Genomic DNA, 22537 nt, shown 5'->3' with positions numbered 1-22537 from the left:
CTGTTGTTGCTGCCCTGTCAGACTTCTCTTACCCCATGATTCCAGTTCTCTGAAGAACATGTAGAGCACTAAACGATTTGGTGAAGGCAAGAAACTTTCCTCCATCGAGATGTCACATCTGCTCCAGTGACTTTTCAAGCCGCTATTCATGATGCAGTAAGAACTGGCTTGGTACAAGGGTTTTAATGGTAGAGTGAGGGAAGGTAAACAGAACACCCGTAATGACATTTCGTGAGATGAAAAGAAGCCCTATTAGCCTGCGCAATGGTTGAGACGGATTCCTCCGGAAAAAGAATCAAATGCTTTACCGACACAAATCTGCTTATTCATTAATATTTACAGTTGGATGATCACATGTCCACAGTAATATAGAGATGAAAGTGTTCTAGTCAAGGGTTAAAAAAATTTCTTCCTGCTCTTCTCAAAGTTGTTGAGGGTTGCATGACGTATCTTATAATGAAATTTTAATAAGCATACAACGGACCGCAAACAATTGGATTAATTCTACGCCATAACCCTCGTTGTAGCTCAAATTGCTCCATATAGGTCATATGACGTTTGAAATGGACCAGTGGCACGCTGAGGTAGAGCGTGAAACCAGAAAATATTTGCGATGAAATGTTAATTTTTCTAATAACTACGTATGTGACTTTTGTGTACAAAAGTATACATTATACGTGAATCTGAGCAAACGTGTTTCTTAAATTGCACGTGTGAAGAAAGATCTGGCCAAATCAAGTGTTTCACAGGAAATAACACAAATAGGAATAGGTACTTTACTTAAATAAACTGTCAAAACGATGGAGCACAGGAATCAGTTGTCGTTTTTTTCAGGTTCTATTAAATCTAGATTTCGGCTAGTGCCTAGCCATTATCAATGCACTATTTCGTAGTATCAACACATGTCCCAGTACCTCAGTTCCGTGTTGTTCAAGTTTCTGTCACACTGCGTTCAAGACTACGAAACAGTGCATTGATGATGACTAGGCTCTAGCTGAAATCTAGATTAGCTTTAATAAAACCTGAAAAAAAGGACGAGTGATTGCTGTGCCCCATCATTTTGAAAGTCATATCACAGTCGTTGTGTGAATCCACATTCCTAATGGAAGGTAACTTGATGGCTGATTTTTATCTGCCATTCATCAGTCAGTATCTTTGATCCGTTGTATATCTGCACCCTACCGCTTTATATACAACAATACTAACATAATTCCAGAAACCTGTCACTTTCTCGCTGCTTTTGTGAATACCGCTGAATGATATACACTCTAGGATCACAAACATATTGTTGTCATATTACTCATAAGAACTGACATAACGTCAGTAAGAAATATTGCGAGAAAATATTGTCTTCAACAACTTTCCATAAGTCAAGACTGATAGTTATCACAAAACTTTCACTTTATTGGTTCTATTGCGTTATTACCATCGAAAAATGTGTATTATTAACAAAACTAAATGGTTCCTTCAAAAACTACGATAGTAAATGTATTTCTCATTGTTTTCATTGTTATGTTCAACAAGGCCGCTAGAAACAAAGTCAATTGTGCTGGAAAATATTCCCTTCTGCTACATGTTTCTGCTTGCAGAGGTCCTCCTATTTATTGCTAAAAGGAATGCCTAAATCATAATCCCCATTTACACACTATTACAACAAGGGTAAAACTGCTTAAATGCCATGCATATAACACCGCTTATTGAGAATGTAAAGTGGAGGGCAGACAGACTCGAAACGTCTAACATTATTTTAGAAACCAAGTTACTATTAATAATTGTAGCTGATACCGGAAATTACGTACTGCTTCCACGTTACACATCTTTTGCTGCCACTGTAGTAAGGAACTCAGCCATATTTTTAGGAGAGAGAAATTCCTGTTTCTTCTACTTAGCACAGGTTTTGGAGAATACGTAGTCTGTCTTCTGCTTAACATTCAGGTAAAATTGTCATACGTTTAAGTAACTAATTTTTACGAGTTACGTGAAACAGTCCAGAGGAGAAATTGGATTTGCTGACGTGGTTTACACGGGCGAACGACGAATGTTATACATGAGGTCAAACAACAGAGTGTGATGTGTCCTAAAGTGCGAAACATTGACGAGCTAGGGGGCACCACCTTCGAAAATACACTGCGCAGAAACCTGTTTGGACACTTTTAAGCAGCAGTTGTTCCTCGATAGTTACAAGACTCAGAATACTCTCCGAAGGCCAGTACCAGGTCTTGCAATACGAGTAGTCATAGTAGGAACAGACCGTTCAACCAAAGCTGCTGCACATACCGCGAAACACTTGGATAGTATTTGCATTCCCACTGAGTACTGTTCTTCACAAGGAAGACAGTTGAACTTCCTCGACAGTGGCAAAGCTTAAGTACTGCTGTAGCCTCTGTCTGTGAGTTATTGCTTCGTATGACAGAATATGAGTATTTTGATACAAAGATGAAATTTCTCGGATTTTAATCCCGCTGGATACTTGTTGGACGTTTCCCCTGTGTGCAGAGTAAATTTTCCAACCTTCCATTAGCTGTGGGAAACGCTGCAGACCCTCTTAGTCCCTGACTAGAAGACTTCCAGCTCATTTATTTGATGCCAAGGCTGTTTCTCTGAACATGTGATCCTTCAAATACAAATATCAAAGAACTCTTTATTCCTAAAATTTTTTCTCATCTATTAGGTTTGTATCCCTAGCAGTAGCGGTGTTTGCAGATGGATATTTCTTGATTTCAGGAAAGCCAACAGGTATTATGTAAACAACTGCAGTTTGTAAGTGCCACAACATGTTTCTTCACAGTAGATAATACGAAAGTGGTGCCCAACAGTTCGTAGATATTTTGAGAAATGCCATGAATGTGCAAAATTAGGGGAGTACAAGATCTTTAACATCAGATAATACAATAACGAATTTGTCACTTTGGTCACAGCGTAATACGAGGAAAATCGTCAACAAACAAGTTGTTCTGAGCAGTTCGCTCTTTCATGTTATATCAGAAATTGGTGTCAACGTTGTAAACAGATGCATGGTATGTGATCAAAGTGAGAAATTCGTGGTTATACACAAATAAACAGCAATTTGGAATATCATAGAGCTCACTGCCATAATTTTTATAAAACACCCCTTCAAACGTAAAAATTTTTGGATAGTTCCAAAAAATAGAACAAAGCAACCATTTTCCTAAATGTACATTCTGAAAACCAAAACAGTGAAAATCTTCATTTCATGATGATGATTACTGACTGATGAAGCTGTACTTTGCTCCCTTTCTCTCCAATCCAACCAACCAACCATGCAGATGGTTATCAGCCTTTGGTAGTGATTATGTCCTCCCCATTCATGGACGGCTTTTCTCCTCTGTGAGGCATGCTATGGATACGACAATCATGGTTATCTTGGAGTATGAGATCCTACTCCTCAAAGGCAGATTCAGTGAGGACCTGAAGATCGTCAGGTGGATTAGGACGCTGTACGATGTCTACATGCACCAAGTCACATGCATGCTCAATTGAATTCATGTCTGCAGAATGTGCTGGTGGACGCGTTCGGTTGATGGTTCACCTTTGAAAATACTGAGACTTACATCGTCATCGACTAGGATGAAGTTGTCACATGCTTTACGTCTGTAGGGCCTGATAATCATTTTTATGGCCTCTTGGAAGTATCGGAGACCAGTCAAAACACAGTATATGGGAATTAGAGGGTTCCGCCGCCTATTCATTGTTCCCGCCCAGACCATTACACTTCCCCCTGCAAACCGATGAGCTCCCTGAATGTACAGGCGTTGCTAGTACCGTCTAATGTTCCTCCAAACCCTAGCACGTCTAGTTTCCAGTCGCAAGTCAAATCTGGTCTCGTCAGAAAACACGACCTTACAATAGTTCAGTGTTGATGTGTAAGAGGATAGGGCCTTCGACTGCGTCGGTTCTGTATGTTAAGCGCAGAAGTTATCATTGGTCCTCTGAAACGAAGATCACTCTGATTCAATCTTCTATTCACTAATCCCCGTTGCCCAGAGAAATCATTTCCAGCATATCTTTCAGTTGATATTGGACGCCAGCGAGCCGACTGTTGGAGTAAACGAGCCTGCACTGGTGCTATCATACAAGGACGACCACTTAGAGGTCTATCGTTCACGTTCTCTGTACATACTCCTAGTCTTAGACACACCACTTTGAGTGACATGTAAACGATTGGCAACATCGTGCTTTCTATGACCTGCTGAAAGTAAAGCCACTACTATCTTGACTCTACCAAAGTGTTATATGCCTCTACTTGGCATGTTACTGCAGTGCAGAACACAAACTGAATGTAGCTGTTGTTGACACTGGACTGCTCGTGGTGTGCCGCTGCGGCAGTGGTATATTTACATGACCGCGAAACGGCCACAAAGCATGCCAGTAGTAAAAACCATCCAGCATAGGGGCTCAAACTGGATAATGCATGAGATGTCACGGTCATTGAGTCCTCTAGTATTGTAGACATTTTATGTTAGTATTACAAACTTCTGTCGAGCATTGCATTATCATGTGTTAAAGATATTACATTAATCTGATATCATGCTTTAAATGATTTTTAGAACCTGATTATGGTCAATACATCAAAGCTGGTTATTCAGATAATGATTTAAGCTTCACTTAAAGGCGATAAGCATGAATTTTTCGAATGCTTCAGCACATTTGCCCCATCGTCAGTGAACAAATTAATTCAGTTCTGTAAAATGTAAATATGTATTAAACAATAAAGATTGGAACTAACTACAGGCCTAAAACAAACTTGTGTTCGTTGTTATTATTACCTTAATTTTTCTGCAGTTTTGGATTCGTAAGGAAATAGAGGTAATAATAATAACAAACATATACTATGTTACATCATATTTTTGTAGAACAGTTTTTACTTAAAATATGTTTATATGTTGCAGAACTGAATAATTTCCCCAGAAAGTTGCTGAAATATGTTGGGCATTTATAAACAACAGTTGTTTTCATAAAAGGCGGACCTCAAATCCAGTAATTTTTTCCTGCAAAGGGAGCTGTTGTTAAAGCTTCAAAACCAAACTGTAAATTACTCATCAGCAAACCACGCGTTCTACAGCAAGTTCTACAGTACATAACGCAATACCTTAATGAAAACTAAGATAAAAATTTTCTACAAGCGGTTCTATAAAAATTGTCTAGCTCATTAGGCAAAAGCAGGAAGTACCAATAGCTACAAACAGCATGTTATTTGCAACACAAAAAGTGTAAATCAATGGTTAATACGAAAAACTATATGTTAATACAAAAAACTATGTTAAAAAGCGTGCGCGACACCTAACGTTACAAAACACTTCCAGAACTGGCCAACCAAATCTAAACAACAGGCTCCTAAGAGGTAATAACAGAAGGTGTAAAAGCGCACACACACAAACACACACAATATTCTAGAAATTCCACATTTCTGGAAACAATAGGAACCTATAAAAATCCAAGCAGTTAATAGTTCGGATTCAAAACATATATATTTCAGTCACAGCATGCCTTATATCATTTGATATCACATCACTGTACATTTCCATTCTAATAATTAAACAATCGACATCATCACGTAATGTCTGCAACTGGAAGGTAACTCACCAAACGAACATATGTATAAAATAGCACTCATACTCAGGATTATAATGGCGAAACTTAGTTTGTGCTCCACAAAGAATTATATTCCGAACATGGTGGACTGCCAATACGTTCAAAAATCAGTTCTCTCGTGTCTAACACATTCAGGAACAACCTAGCAAACAGAGTTTTCTGCACAAAATTAAACTAAAAAAATTAAAGATGTATCCTCATGCTCCAGTCTCGATGGCATTCATGGATGAATCACATACACACACAAAAACTGCAAATTGAAAAATATAGTATACACTCTAAAATTCACGTCACATGAGAAACAGAAAGACACAAAATTTTCTGGATCACAGAATGCAAAGAACCAGTAACACACATTATTACGCAATAGGTAGGCCCACAGCCAGAAACACTGCAATTCACAATCAGTCAAACCAGCCATAAAGACACCAACAAGCAACCTTCAGATGAACTGACTACAGTTTAAACAGAACGCCCATTAACATACGGAAATAGACATGGGCGTTGGATGCAATAAAACGGTCAAAAGAGGAGACTTGTTATGAAATCTGTATGACAGAGAAACTAAACGAAAAGATATGTAAAGAGTCAGAGGACGCACAAGCCACATACCCACACAACACCTTACACAGTAACACAGAAAAACTCATTAAGCACGCAATGACCACATACTGGACACAACAGAACGAGAATCAGCACAGCAAACCAAATGAAAAATACTCACCTATAATAATAACGTAATTCACAGCACAGGCAAAATTTTAAATAACAGACATTTCAAATAGGGTGCAAGGCAAACAACAAAACACAGAAAAATCTCAGAGCCCTTGAAAATTCCACAGATAAATTCAAAAGATCGAGAATATAAAATCGTACCACTTCCCATTCTATATAATAGGCCAAACGTGCAAGAACTTCAAAACAGGTTACACAGAACACCTCAGCTCCCAAAGCACATATTCTGAAAACGTACTCGTCAACAATCATCACCCAACTCAGATATGGACTGGCAGACCGCGAGTCGAATCCGTGCTCCCACATACTACGGGTAACAGCCTTGAAACTTCATCTATTGTTGCACGCTTCCCGTCTCGAGCCAGACGTCCATCTGTCCCAGCCACATCCTTATATCGTATCCTTATGTAAGTCTCCCTTTAAGCTCGCAACGATAGTTTATTCCCGATAAGGAACAATGAAACTACCAGAAGCAATGGAGGTAATTTTTATAGTTTCAAGCTCGTCCAGCATGGTGATTTCGTTCTGGCAGACTGTGCCTTTCAATTTGTCCTGCAAAACATAGCCACCAGAGAACACATTGGGCGAATATGAAGGCCAAGCCATCCCTGCGATAGTGAATTTGCAGTAATTCCATACAATGAGTCTGTTTCAGAAGTATTCATCAAGAAAGCGAAACACCTGTTGAGTGTGAATAGATCTGGGCCCATCTTGTATGAACCACTAGTTGTCTGCTCGAGCCTCAAAAGGCAGCTGTGCAGCGACAAATTGTTATCAAATTGCATAGTAACCTTCGTGCGTGACCTTTTCTCGCGTGAAAAAAGGACAAACACTACATATGCTACGACAGTTATGTTAAATCTAGATTCAATTCACAAAAGTGTGCTCCATCTATGACCCAGGTGCAGCCATATCACCTCTGTCATTATTCACCGTTGTGAGAATCTTGCTCGCAAGGTGAGACTGCTGTAGTACAGCTCACACTGGTATGCACTAGCGGCTTTCAGTTTTGAATGCAAACATGTACTGGCTCCGTCTCAGTATTTTCTGCGTGCTGGAACGCTTCATGCCATTCTCTGCAGTGGTTCGTCGGACAGATTTCCTTGGATTTAGCTGAATAATTCCAGAACAGGTGATGACGTTTTCTGGGGTGTCTGAACATTGCCTTGGATCAACAGACCACACTATATTATCAGCCAAGCACCCTATCCATTGAGACTTAACGAAGAACTTGAAAGATTCCCGCGTAACCTCCTTGCCTATGGACGCCAGATGAAAGTTAATGTCGTCAAGCCATGAATGAAAATTGTGTAACGGATACCTGGGGAGGGGAGCTTGACGGCGCTACCTAGAGAGCGTGGTCTTTTTGTATGATACTACGCAAGGGGCTAGAGGGCTCACACGCTGATGTGTGGTTTTCTGCATTCTGTATCTTTTATCTTAAACGAATTCCTTTAACTTGACTTCTTTGTGATTTTTAAGGTATGTTAAAGATTGGTGACAATTGATTACCTATTTATTTTAAACATTATCACTTGATTTTACAGCGATTGCAGCAATTGTTCTAGTTTACAGGTGTTACAATTTTACAACCTATAGCTCTGGTATATTATATACTAATCTGCATGCACATTTCTACGGGCAAGACGGAAATGCGTTGGCCAAATGTATACCACCAAAGTCTCCCGATATTTTACATAGGAAATCCATTATGTGAGGAGGGAAATCCATTATGTGAGGAGGATAACGGGCAAACTGGGGACCAGATACGTTAACACAGGGGGTGAAATTTCCGAAATTAAACGAGTACATTCATTTCCTTACAAAGTCCAAAGCTGGAAATAAAAGAATTAGTACAAATATTCAAATACCTCTCTCCCATGCGTGAACATTGAGACAGACGCATTGAGGGCACGTCTGCTCACTTACCCGTCTTCTGTAACACCTCCACGAATATGGCGGGCACCCGGACGTCTTCCTAGGCCCCAGTGGAGGGGGTGGTCGAACCACTTGGCCGTGACCAACGTCTCCACGTCAAATCTTGTGTCACTGACTTTTACCTGCCTGTGATGTCTCTCTGATCCCCTACCCAGGAGTGAGGTTGGCACTATATATTACAGAACTACTTTCGAACTAAGATTTGGCCACGCTTTACGGAAAGGTGTGAGGAAGATTAGGAAAGTTCATGTGCAGATTCACATTCACGAACAAGAAATGCATAATACACGATACATATTATGAAGCCTGACACATTTCTTTCCACCCGTCCACATGGGTTCTGTAGCACCCGCGGCCGGCTCCGTCGTGCAATAAATTTGGCGGAAGAGCCGCCTCTGTTTCTATTTCTCGGTGCGAGTGGGCAGCGAAACCTGCTGCTGATAGAGCGGAATTTACCGTTTCAAACTTCCGAATAGTTTTCACTTCGGGCCCTTTTCGAACATGAAATCGCTTTTAAAAGCTGTGCCTTGTTGCCCTAGGTCTGTGTACTAACCTGTGGAATTCCAGTGGCCAAAAAACACGTTGTTCAGTGGTATACATGATTCCAACCTCTTCATTCATTACCCCACCCCCGTTCCACGTATCAAAGGTAGAACTGACCGCTTTGAGCTGCGGCGCACTATCTATAGGTACTATGGATTACATCACTATGTGCTAGCAGGCTTTCGAACTATTCGGAAAGTTCTGTAAAACAATGGTAATAAATTTTTAGAGTTTTGAGAATTAGCATACTATTTGTGGCACTCGTCAGTCGACCTTAGCTAACGAGATATTTAATTTTGAAATTTAGGGCTCCTTCACTCGCTACCCTATAAGTGTTTCTATCGCTTTCTAATGATTTTAAGTATTCGCTCCATTTCATAACCCTTATTCGAATTACTACGGAATACATATGCGATGCAATGTGCTGCAGAAGTTCATTAACACTCTTGTAATATCACACTACTGGGTTCTTCTTCACTCTTATACGTATGGGAGCGATTTCTGTGCATGTAGCACACTATTGTATGGACGTAAATCGTGGACTGTGGAAAAACCAAAAAAGAAGTGAATCGAATCGTATGAGATATTGTGTTGGAGAAGGCTGCGGAATATTAAACGCACAGACAAGACTAGAAACGATCTTCCCAGAATCTGTTGAAAAGGAATATCTAGAAAATTATAAGAGAACAAAGGGGTACGATTATGTGACATATATTGAATCACTACGAGGAGAGTTGGAGAGTGCAGAAATCTTATGGGCAGTCACAGATCACAATTTATAAGGAGGAGGATGTACATCTTCAGATGGGTGTGTGACACGGAAAAATTCTCGGATGATTTCAAACTTTTCTGACAGCAGCGCTGAATGTGCCACTCAGAGTCATTGCAGTACTCTTTATTGACGGTTTCCATAGCCTCAGAATATTCTTCGGATGCCAGCAGCAAGTCAGACAACATGAGCAGGAAGTGTACAACCAGATAATACAAAGAAGCCTGCTGCTTAAGTTGTGATGCTTACTGGTGGCGTCTGCACCAACATTAAAAACTGTATTCCAATTGCAAAATGGCTTACTTTACAGGACTGCTTCGAAGCTGAACTACTGTAGTAGGCCCCTGCTCGAGATGTGGTGTACCTATTAACAGGCCATGGCCCATACCCGATTTATCGACGTCGACCATTATGCACGGTAACATAGACATCTGTGAATGTGGGAAGAAAGTGCTGCAGATAATGTCGTTTTCGCTTGTCCCCGTTTCCAAGTAGAGAGAGAATGCTATAAAGAAGACTTCGTTATGCAAACAGTTGTAATCAACAAAAACTTTTCGATTATAGTTAATAACATTGCACAGCGAATATGTAAAAAAGTAGCTGTTCAACTTTAAATGGACGCTCTGAATTGTAACGCCAACATATCGGAAGATGTATTTCCTCTGTTTTAGAGAATTCTAGGGACAAATTCAGTATAACTAAAGGAAAATTTTAAAAATATATAAATAAAGAAAAAAACGGATACATACGAGTAGGACTCGGGTACCGAGGGTTTCGCATAACCTCAGTTATGTATATAAAGACTTCATCACTCCCGGGTATAGAAAATTACAATGATTTTTACCTGTTATCGATATCGATACTGAGAAATATCAAATTACATGGCACAAGTGGCCCTATCTTTTGACTGTATTGACGTAAAAGCTTAAATCTTGTACTTCGCCAAGGGAACTGGAGCTTTAGTATGTTGCACAAATTTCAAATTTGTACGTCGACTCGTTCCTGGAAAAACAGTGTCCTAACAGGTGGACAGAGAGACAGTCGGATAATATGAGAAAGAAAATTTTTTCATGTGTTGCAATTACTCATTAACAATTTTCGGATTGTTCTCTTTGTTGTACTGTAAAACTTAGGTTCTTCCCAAATTTCATGGTTCGACGCCAAAGCGAAATAAGCTAGGAGTTTCAATGAGAAATTTTGCGAGTATCAAAACATTTGACATAAATGGCCACATACGCAGAAGAGGCAAAGAAACTGGCATAGGAATGTGTATTCAAATACAGAGATATGTAAACAGGCAGAATATGGCGCTGCAGTCGGCAATGCCTCTATACGATAACAGGTGTCTGGTGCAGTTATTAGATAGGTTACTGCTACCACAATAGCAGGTTATCAATATTTCAGTGAGTTTGAACGTGGTGTTGTAGCCGGCACATCAGCGACGAGACACAGCATCTTAGAGGTAACGATGACGTGGCGATTTTCCTGTACGACGATTTTACGAGTGTACCGTGAGCATCAGGATTCCGGTAAAACATCAAATCTCCGAAATCGCTGCTGCCGGAAAAAGATCCTGCAAGAACGAGACCAACACCACTGGAGAGAATCGTTCAACGTGACAGAAGTGCAACCCTTCCAGAAGATGCCACAGCTTTCAGTGCTGGGACATCAACAAGTGTCAGCGCACGTACCATTCAACGAAGCATCATATATATGGACATTCGGAGCCGAAAGCCCACTCGTGTACCCTTGATGCTGCACGATACAAACCTTTACGCCTCGCCTGGGCCAGTCAACACCGACATTGGATTGTTCATGACTGGAGACATCTTGCCTGATCGGACAAGTGTCGCTCCAAACTGTATCGAGCGGATGGACGTGTACGGGACCCTGCATGTCAGCAGGGGACTGTTCAGGCTGGTGAAGGCTCTGATGGTGTGCGGCGTGAGCAGGTGGAGTGATATGGGATCACAGAGTCGTCTACATACGACTCTTGGCAGGTGGCACGCACGTAAGCATCTTGTCTGATCACCTGCATCCATTCATGTACATTGTAGAATCAGACGGACTTGGGCAATTACAGCACGACAATGTGACACCCAACAAGTACAGAATTTCTACAGAGTGGCTCCAGGGACACTCTTCTGAGTTGAAAAATTTCCGCAGGACAACAAACTCCCAATAATGAACATTATTGAGCATACCTGAGATGCCTTGCAACGTGCTGTTACTCGTACTATTACGGTTTTATGGTCAGCCCTGCAGGATTCATGATGTCAATACCCTCCAGCACACCCCCCGACATTAGTCGCGTCCATGCCACCTCGTGTCGTGGCACTTGTGGGTGCTCGCAGGGGGCCTAGACGATACTTGGCAGGTGTACCAGTTTCTTTGTCTCTTCAGTGTGTTTTCTTTGCATTGTCCTAGAATCTTAAATTTTTCACACCGCCGCGGAGCAATAGACCTTGCTATGTGACTTAAATTACAACTGGAAAGAAGACAGACAGGCTGGCAGACGGATAACAAAAGAGCAAAGATATTTTTGTGGGATATAGTTAGAAGTTTACTATTATCAGTTTTTTTCTTTACTTGTATTGTGGAATCTTGCTTTGTGCCCAAAATTCTAGGTCAGTGGAAAGTGCGTTATAGGTTTTGATGATTGGGTTTACATCAAATTATGTGACATAAATGATCATAACTTTTGATGCATTCTCTTACCAGTCTATGTTTCCTGCACCGCCAAGGGACCACAGATCTTAGCGTGTGGCACTAAGTTGTTGGGTGTGCCTGTTCCTGTTCAAAACTGCACAAATGTGTGTGAAATCTTATGGAACTTAACTGCTAAGGTCATCAATCCGTACGCTTACACACTACTTAACCTAAATTATCCTAAGGACAAACTCACACACACACACACACACACATGCCCGAGGGAGGACTCGAACCGCCCCCGGGACCAGCCGCACAGTCCATGACTGCGCCTATTCCTGAAAGAAAGAGGTCTTAACAGACGAAAAGAAAGATTATCGAATAACAGAAAATGAGAAAAAACTTTCTATAATGAGAAATTAACAGATTTCGGCTATGTTCTTTTATTTTTACTGTGGAACCTTGCTTTGTGCCAAGTTTCATGGTTCTAGGTCAATATAAATAACCTATTCGTTTTGTTTGATGAATTTGTAAGCGTCAAGGTACTACAGCGATTAGCAGGTGACATAAATTTAAACTTGATACAACTATTCGTTTACGAGAAGAAGGTCGGGCATACAGACAGACGTAAAACAAAGTGATTCCATTTTTGCCGATTGAGGCACACAACCGTAAAGATGAACAAAAAATGCAATGGTCACCCACAAGCGTATGAGTAGACATGAGGATTATCTGTGTTGGCGATGTAGAATAGTGGAGCAACAACAGGCCTGCGTTATTGGCATACCTCGAGCTATTCTGGGGCTGCAGGAAACCGCTCTTTCTTGTAACATAAGCTGGAAGTTATTCCCTTCAAACTTGAATTAAATTACTATTATTTTACGTTGTTTTTATTACATATTATGGTATTAATAAAAGTTACAATAAATTACAGATACAAAGTTACGATAATATATATGCACATACAAGCTGTTACAAAACAATACCGATACATTCAAGAGGTAGTAGAAGGTGACGTGAAGAACTAGTTGAGGATAGGTACCCGTGTCTCGTAACGTGATCCAGAGATGCAACACAGCATTGCAATCATAGGAGACAAGGCTTGTCTCGTGCAGATGCTAGCTCGATCTTCTCCACTGCCTAGCATGGAAACTAGTCGCGCTCAATGGACTTGAGAGACATTACGCCTACCGTCCTATAGCGAACAAAGATATGCATGCCTCCGAATCGCTGGCCGAGTGACAGCCGCCTGGTGCTATACCTTCGACGCTCCGTAGCGTCGTTGGATGACTTTTCCAGACACTGGTGCCTACCTTCTGTTTGTTTCTAACGATACTCTCTACAGCCCTTCGAATTTTATAGTACTGCTTTGCAACACTCTGTAAATAATACACTCCTGGAAATTGAAATAAGAACACCGTGAATTCATTGTCCCAGGAAGGGGAAACTTTATTGACACGTTCCTGGGGTCAGATACATCACATGATCACACTGACAGAACCACAGGCACATAGACACAGGCAACAGAGCATGCACAATGTCGGCACTAGTACAGTGTATATCCACCTTTCGCAGCGATGCAGGCTGCTATTCTCCCATGGAGACGATCGTAGAGATGCTGGATGTATTCCTGTGGAACGGTTTGCCATGCCATTTCCACCTGGCGCCTCAGTTGGACCAGCGTTCGTGCTGGACGTGCAGACCGCGTGAGACGACGCTTCATCCAGTCCCAAACATGCTCAATGGAGGACACATCCGGAGATCTTGCTGGCCAGGGTAGTTGACTTACACCTTCTAGAGCACGTTGGGTGGCACGGGATACATGCGGACGTGCATTGTCCTGTTGGAACAGCAAGTTCCCTTGCCGGTCTAGGAATGGTAGAACGATGGGTTCGATGACGGTTTGGATGTACCGTGCACTATTCAGTGTCCCCTCGACGATCACCAGAGGTGTACGGCCAGTGTAGGAGATCGCTCCCCACACCATGATGCCGGGTGTTGGCCCTGTGTGCCTCGATCGTATGCAGTCCTGATTGTGGCGCTCACCTGCACGGCGCCAAACACGCATACGAACATCATTGGCACCAAGGCAGAAGCGACTCTCATCGCTGAAGACGACACGTCTCCATTCGTCCCTCCATTCACGCCTGTCGCGACACCACTGGAGGCCAGCTGCACGATGTTGGGGCGTGAGCGGAAGACGGCCTAACGGTGTGCGGAACCGTAGCCCAGCTTCATGGAGACGGTTGCGAATGGTCCTCGCCGATACCCCAGGAGCAACAGTGTCACTAATTTGCTGTGAAGTGGCGGTGCGGTCCCCTACGGCACTGCGTAGGATCCTACGGTCTTGACGTGCATGCGTGCGTCGCTGCGGTCCGATCCCAGGTCGACGGGCACGTGCACCTTCCGCCGACCACTGGCGACAACATCGATGTGCTGTGGAGACCTCACGCCCCACGTGTGAGCAATTCGGCGGTACGTCCACCCGGCCTCCCGCATGCCCACTATACGCCCTCGCTCAAAGTCCGTCAACTGCACATACGGTTCACGTTCACGCTGTCGCGGCATGCTACCAGTGTTGAAGACTGCGATGGAGCTCCGTATGCCACGGCAAACTGGCTGACACTGACGGCGGCTGTGCACAAATGCTGCGCAGCTAGCGCCATTCGCCGGCCAACACCGCGGTTCCTGGTGTGTCCGCTGTGCCGTGCGTGTGATCATTGCTTGTACAGCCCTCTCATAGTGTCCGGAGCAAGTATGGTGGGTCTGACACACCGGTGTCAATGTGTTCTTTTTTCCATTTCCAGGAGTGTACATAGCAGTGTATATCACGATGAGTATTGAATATGTACAATAAGTTTAGAGTTTTTGATTGAAGCCACTTGAAAGGAATTGAGACTTCAACAGATTAACCTCTGCCTAGACTGCATTACGTGCTATATCTAGTAAAGGAAGAAATAGAGTATATCGCTAAGTAAGCGTCTGGGAGTAAAGTGCTACTCTGAGATGAAGAGTTTCGTGCATGAAAAGAAATCGTTTCGATACGATACTTCTCCAAAGATCGAGGACCCCTAAATAATTCCGAGTGATAATTTAATCATAGTATTCTCACATTATAGCTCAATATTAACATAACTCAAATTAAAATCAATGTTTTGATTAACGTAGCCACACGCTTGCGCGGATTATTAATAAAATTTATTATTAAAAATTTCTCGGAAAATATTTCTTGCACCTTATGATAGGTTAACCAGTATATATCATACGTAACAGGGCAGCTGATGCAAGCTGGGCTGTCTAACTTAAGGTGCTTGAAACATTTTCCGGGGCAATAGTTGATATGCACAGCAAAAAAAGAATGAAACAATACAAGGGCAACAGATGAAAGGCACCAATAAAGCCCCCCCCCCCCCCCCCTTTCTTCTTATGTCAAGATGAGGTGCTACGCTGACACGGTAAGTACTTACCTCTGTCCGCTAACTTCCCGCCGGTTTTTGACATTTGTCTGGAGCCTCGGAGGCAGCCACTCTCTTGGAGACGGCACTCAGCCCTTGCGGTGTTTATCTCCCAAGTTGTGCGGCGAGGTCTTTGTTAAGCCGTGCGGAGCTGTCATCATCACTCGCAATCTCGCCGGCTCGCAGCCGCGGATGGAAGCAAGTGTTGTGCCGCGAGTACACCTGCGCGTTATCTGCCAAGCTGGCCCACAATGGCGCGCCGCAAGTTCCTCCGCTAAACTACAGCAGGAGCACCGCCGCTCTCCTCGTGAGAGTTTTCACGCCCCAATGGACTTAATACTGAATTAGCCCAGCAAACATAACAGCCCGGGAGCGGCGCCCTCATCTCATTATACACACGTTCCGCGCACGACACGGAAGAGCGTTTAATTGAGGGGACCCAGTTTGTTTCCACAGAAAATAGCGTCTCCCTCTATTGGTTGCCAGTGAATGCAGTTGCTCTGCTAGATCGTGAAAGTAGGTGTGTGTGTGTGTGTGTGTGTGTGTGTGTGTGTGTGTGTGTGCGTGTGTGTGTGCGTGTGTGTGTGCGTGTGTGTGTGTGTGTGTGTGTGTGTGTGTATGTTTCGTATCCTTCAATGCATCAATTTTGTCACTACTGTAGCTCTTTCGTATGGCATATTATCACCTTTCTCATTGAGTCAAGCAACTGTAAATGGTGAATATCAAGTACAGGAACAAATGTCAGAAGCTCACTTCTGGCAGGAGAAGAAACAGAAATGTTCTTATTTACACGTTTTCATAAATGGACCGTGAGTGTGCAATGATACAATTAGTATTCGTATATTGTGTTACACATTCTCGCAATAAGTTCTCTCACTGGTTTGATGTGGTGCGCCATGAAATCCTCTTTTGTACAACATCTTCACCTCACCTGTTGGACTCTACGTCCTTCGTTATTTGCTGAAAGTATTCTAATCTCTGTGTTCCCCTAAAGTTTAGCTCCCTCTAATAGAAGTTGGGCGCTGGTGTTTTAATTCATGTTGCTTTATCCAGTCCCTCCTTCTTCTCAGCATTTTCAGCCGGCCGCAGTGACCGAGCGGTTCTAGGCGTTTCAGTGTGGAACTGCGCGAACGCTGCGGTTGCAGTTTCTAATCCTGCCTCGGGCATGGATGTGTGTGATGTTTTTAAGTTAGTTAGGTTTAAGTAGTTCTGAGTTCTAGGGGACTGATGACCTCAGATGTTAAGTCCCATAGTGCTCGGAGCCATTTGAACCATTTTTCTCAGCATTTTCCACAATTACCTTTCTTCGGCGATTCTACAAAGATGCATCTCATTTCTTTTCCTATAAGTCCATCTAATTTTCAGAATCCATTATTAGCACCGTTTGTCAGACGCTTCGCATCTTATCTTTTCCCGCATTCCCACAGTCCATTTTCGGTATAATACAACGGTGGGTTGCAAACGCATATTCTCAGGAACGTCCTCCCCATATTAATTCTAGGAATACCAATGTACGTTTTTATAAAACATATTAGCAGGGGATGGGGGTTGGTGGTTGGGGGTACGGGGAATTATTTTGTGCCTGCAGTAAGAAATGGAAGTAGGCAAAATATATTATTTGTTGTGACTAACATCAACAACATTTGTTTTAAGGACGTACTGATGTGTAAATAGCGTTCAGCGCCTGAAGATATGTTCTAGCACTCTCTTACCAAAATCTACGCACTTTCAGTAATGCGTATTTCTAATGGCGGTATACTTTAATCCCACTGCAAAAGAAAAAAAAATGTAAAACTGTTTATTTCGTTAATTGTCTTAACTTTTACTCACAACACACTATTTAAAGAGGTACCGTAGTAAAAATAAGATCCTGGACCCGAAAATATTGAATGTGACGTTCATTTCGGAAGCGATATCTACAAAATATAAATTTTTGGATTAGACTTAACTGAAGAAATTCAAACATTCACAGAATTTTCTTGGAGGTTTCATTAGAAAAATACAAATCTTTTTCAGAACTTTAAAATGTAAAGTAACTGAGTAGTTTGCAGTATTTTGAAAAGTTTAGCTCAAGTACTCCTCCCTCAACTCCCTTGGTATTGCGAGGATTAAGGCCTAAGCAGACTTCTTTTGGCCAGGAATTACTTCTTCGCTAGTGCTAGACTTCTTTTTTAAGTTCTTCGTCCTTCTTCCATCCAGCGTTATTCCGTTTCCAAAACAGCAGATTTCCTTAACTTCATCTACGTCGTCGTCACCAGTTTTGGTGTTGAGTTACTCACTGTTCCCATTTCTGCTACTCCTTGAGACTTTCGTGTTTCTTCGGCTATGTTAAATCCGTCTTCTGTACATATTAGACTATACCACTGAAGAGGTCTCGTAAGTTTTCTTCAATTTCATTGAAGATACCCGTATTATCAGTGAATCTTCTGATTTACACATTTTCATCAAAAATTTTATTCACAGTTTTAAAACTTCTTGCGTTCCCGGTCTCCCCTTGCTATTTTTCCTTCTCATTTTTATACGTGTTGTACATTACCCATTTTTCGGTGTAGCTTGCCCCACTTTTCTCAAAATTTCGGAAATATCGCAGGACTTGACAATGACGAACCCACAAATTCAATGAATATATCTCGATTTTTCTTAAGTCGGAACCGCCCCTCTGCTTTCAGCACCTTTCCTAAAGCCAAATCGATCATAGTCTAACAGATTCTCGGTTGCACGTAACTTTGCATTAATATCACCGTGTTACAGAAAGAGTTTAAAGTGAGTTCAATGAAAGGCAGTTCAAGTTTCGAAGCGTCTCATCGAGGATTGTCTCTTTCAAACGTAGCAGGATTCAACCGAAAAGCTTTGTGGACTACACGATCATGGCACCATGATTCAGCTTATACAACAATCTTCAGATGTCCGGCCACAGATAAAAATGTAGTGTACTGAATATCGTACAGAAACAGATGTTTCGTGAATGATGTAGAGAGAACTCACGGACGTCATGGGAGTTCATCTCTTTGACAGGCACCTGGCTCACAAAATCGCCGATGGAGCGAGTTTGGTGGTGGTATTTACCAAACGAATTTACTCGGGTAATCCGTACGATCTTTTGACCGCCTCCGCAATGCTTCATGTTATATGAGAACCAGGCTTGGTCCTGGAATGAATGATTCACTATTTTGTTTCAACGAAGTTCTTGTCACAGCACCTAGAACGTTGAGAATAATGTTCATATAAATAAAATAGGCCAGACAGGGTTACATGACCACGTGATTCCCACAGGCCGCCGTCATACATCGGCACTGGGAGGCGCTACGGAGAGGAACGGCTTCAGGACACTGCTCCGCCGGACGTCATCAGTTTTCCAGACTTTGAAACCTCTACTTGCCTTTCACTGCCATCCACAATTGCCTTAGACGGCTCAGTGCATTCCGTTCCATTCTTCCCACCAAGGTAATACACTTGACCGTAACTGAATTCTTGTTCCTCCACTTGGCAGCCAGACGGAGGCGTACTTAGAAAATAGTGTACACGGAAAAAAATTGCAGTAACAAAAACTAATTAGTGTAGAGTAACGAAATTTCTGGAATGCATTTGTCTAAGTAATATATTTCAGTAATGTTTCAGGAGGAGAGCTTAAAGTAAGCACGAAATAACGTATTACAAATGTGAGACGTTAGTCCTTTAAAAATGGTATCAGCGCTAGAATACTGAATGCAAGCATCGAAACCTGCATGAATTGTGTTGTAAGGAGGCCGGATATCAGTTTGCGGGACGGAGTTCCATGCCTGTTGCATTGGGTCGGTCAATGCGGCGATTGTTAACGCTGTTGGTGGATGACGCTTGAGTTATCGTCAGACAGTGTTCTCTACGTGTTCGACAGGAGACACATCTGGTGATCAAGAAGCCCAAGGAAACATGTCAGTGTCTGTAGAACTTGTCTCGTTACAACGGCTATTTGTTGGACGCGTTATCCTCTTGGAAAGCATCCCCTGGAATGCTGTTCTTGTATAGCATCACAGTAGGTCGAATTGCCAGACTGACGTGCAGATTTTTCAGACAGGGTGCGAGCAATAACCAGGAGAATACGCCTGCGATCATACGAAATCGCGCCCCAGACCATAGCCAAAGGTGTAGGCACAGCGCGTCTAGCACGCAGACGGGTTGGTTGCCGACTGTCAACCGGCCTCCTGCTAGCCATCAGACGGACATCACTGGCACGGAGGCAGTACCGTCTAGCTCAGAACTGTCATCGAAGTAACCCATTTGTAAAACTTCGTTGTATCAATGCCGTGCCAACTGCGGATCAAATTGCTGCAGCAGGTGCAGTACGCTGAGCCAGAGCCATACACCCAACACGATGGTCATCCCTCTCGGTAATGTCACGTGGCAGTCCTAAGCCCAGTCCTTTTGCGGCCGTACATTTTCGTGACCCTCGCTCCCAGCAGTCTTGTTCAGTGGCTAAATTCCTTCCAAGTCTTTCTGCAATAATGCAGAAGGAGCACCAGCTTCTTGCCCTACTGCACAACCACTTTCACTCAGTGAGGTGTTGGTAATAGTGTCTTTCTCGACCAACACCAACTCACCACGTCCAATCTCAGAGGTAACCAACGATCACAACTGGCAATGCGTGTGTTTAGAGCTTCTCTTAGTGGCACTACAAACGTCACTTTATGCGACTGACACGGAAGCTGAATAGATATCGTCTTAGGGATTTGAAACATACCAAATAACTTTCGTTTGTTTGAACGGCTACGTTTTGGTATTGCGAATTTTTCCATTAGTGTATGCAGTAATTAATTAATAAATTTATACCACAGGGTATCCAATGTAATATACTAATGGTAACACTCACCTCTCAATTACGGACATTTGTCAATGCAAACTTTTTTCACTTTTTCTTGTCAGAAATCACCTGAAATCTGCCCCTTTACTTAATAATAATCACGTATATATGGTTACTTTTGCATAATTACCAAAATCAGTCACAGGCCGGTATTACACTATCATACTTCTATGTCAAAGTTTTGATATGTTAAATACTGTTGGAGTGTAGCCATGTATGGAAGTGAAACATGGACGATAAATAGTTTAGACAAGAAGAGAATACAAGCTTCCGAAATGTGGTGCTACAGAAGAATGCTGAAGATTAGTTTGGTAGATCACATAACTAATCCAATTAAGTATTGGAGGGCAGCGTGGAGGGTAAGTCGTAGAGGGAGACCAATAGATGAATACGCTAAGCAGATTCAGAAGGATGTAGGTTGCGGCAGGTACTGGGAGATAAAGAAACTTGTACAGGATAGAGTAGCACTGAGAGCTGCGAGCTGCATCAAACCCCTGGACTGAAGACCACAACAACAACAACATTTTCATGTCAAAGAAATCTGGTGGTGTAATAGAGTACTTTATCAAATCTCAACTGTCGTCAAATAAATATAACCAAATTTAGGGAATCGCCGTAGATTTGATCATAAAAGTCGTTCGTCTTCTGTTAACTGCAATGTGAAATTTAACATCTTGGAGCGCTGGCGTAGCTACAGCTATTTAACGTCTCTGTAGTATGTCGTATGACTTCAAAGTTGATGTTCCTTCGACTCTGTTTCTGTTTATATAAGTTTTCTTCGACTAGGGGGGGGGGGGGGGGGGGGCATGCAAGAGGCACAGTGCACAATATTAATTGTGTGTAGGCGGGAAGGGGGAATATATTGCAGGCGACTTCATGTCCACAATCACAGCTACAGCCACACACCTCTACATCTGGAATCACCGTGGCACCTTTTCAGCAAGCGGGCATAAAGGATGTGGTCACACTCTAAAATAAAAAATACGTTCTTAGCTTTCCGTTGTACTTTCTTCATTTGGAACTCTAGATGCCACAAGTTAAAAACGCTTAATCTGTTTCGTACATTTTGTTAATGTTGTAGTTGCTGGAACACTAATTCCATTAACTAAATTATTCAAAAATAAAAATAGTTCGTATTGCTCATATAGTGTACTAAACATTAACTTTTCTTTACCCATTCCCATGCAGTGCTTTCTAAATCGATTCACATGTTCATGGAATTATTTTAATAATGTGTAATGTGATACTCCAGTACTGTGTTGTAAACTAGGGTAGCTCTCTCCTGTACAAGAAATCCCAATGTCACAGTCAGCCCGTCTTCTGTACATATAGTATTTCTCTAAAGAGTATTCTGTTTTGTAATATGTAAAGCCCCTTCACTGGGAAAATACTGAAATACACTCTCATCCATTCGTAAGTAATTTATATATATGGCTTGATTTCCTCCACTAGCAACCCTCATAACAAATTTTGCTGAATGCGTCTACCATCTCGACGTAATACCTATTACTTCATCGAAGTTTGTTTCCCTTTTTCCGTCACTTTTCTTCCAAATACATACACATTGCACTTGTGGTACTAGCAACTGCAGCGCATTATAATAAGTTGTTGTCCGTCATCTTGAAATCTGATGAAAAATAAGACGACAGTGTAATACCTCTGTTTAGCACCACGCGAAAGATCCTTGACAAAGAAATATGACGAATATTTGATTATCAGATAATTCAGAGGGGAATGTGAAAGGTGTTATCATACGTCACTCCTTAGACTTACTCGGTATACGTCTATCCTTGTCGTGTTGAAATTTGAAACTGACATTTAAGTCACATGACCGAGAACAACGAGCCAAGTTTCTGTCATTACGTACTATCAAGTGTAGTCGTCTGTTCAAGAATCCTTCATTTATTGTTGTAATCAGGTACTGAGTTCAACAATTGAATTAATTGTCGTATCAGTTTAGAAGTATCATCACTTTGTTTATATTCGAAGAGCACGTTT

This window comes from Schistocerca gregaria, chromosome 4 (genome assembly GCF_023897955.1).
Source record: "Schistocerca gregaria isolate iqSchGreg1 chromosome 4, iqSchGreg1.2, whole genome shotgun sequence".
Taxonomy (NCBI): domain Eukaryota; kingdom Metazoa; phylum Arthropoda; class Insecta; order Orthoptera; family Acrididae; genus Schistocerca; species Schistocerca gregaria.
The sequence above is the reverse complement of the archived record's forward strand: the minus strand, read 5'-3'. Positions refer to the sequence as shown.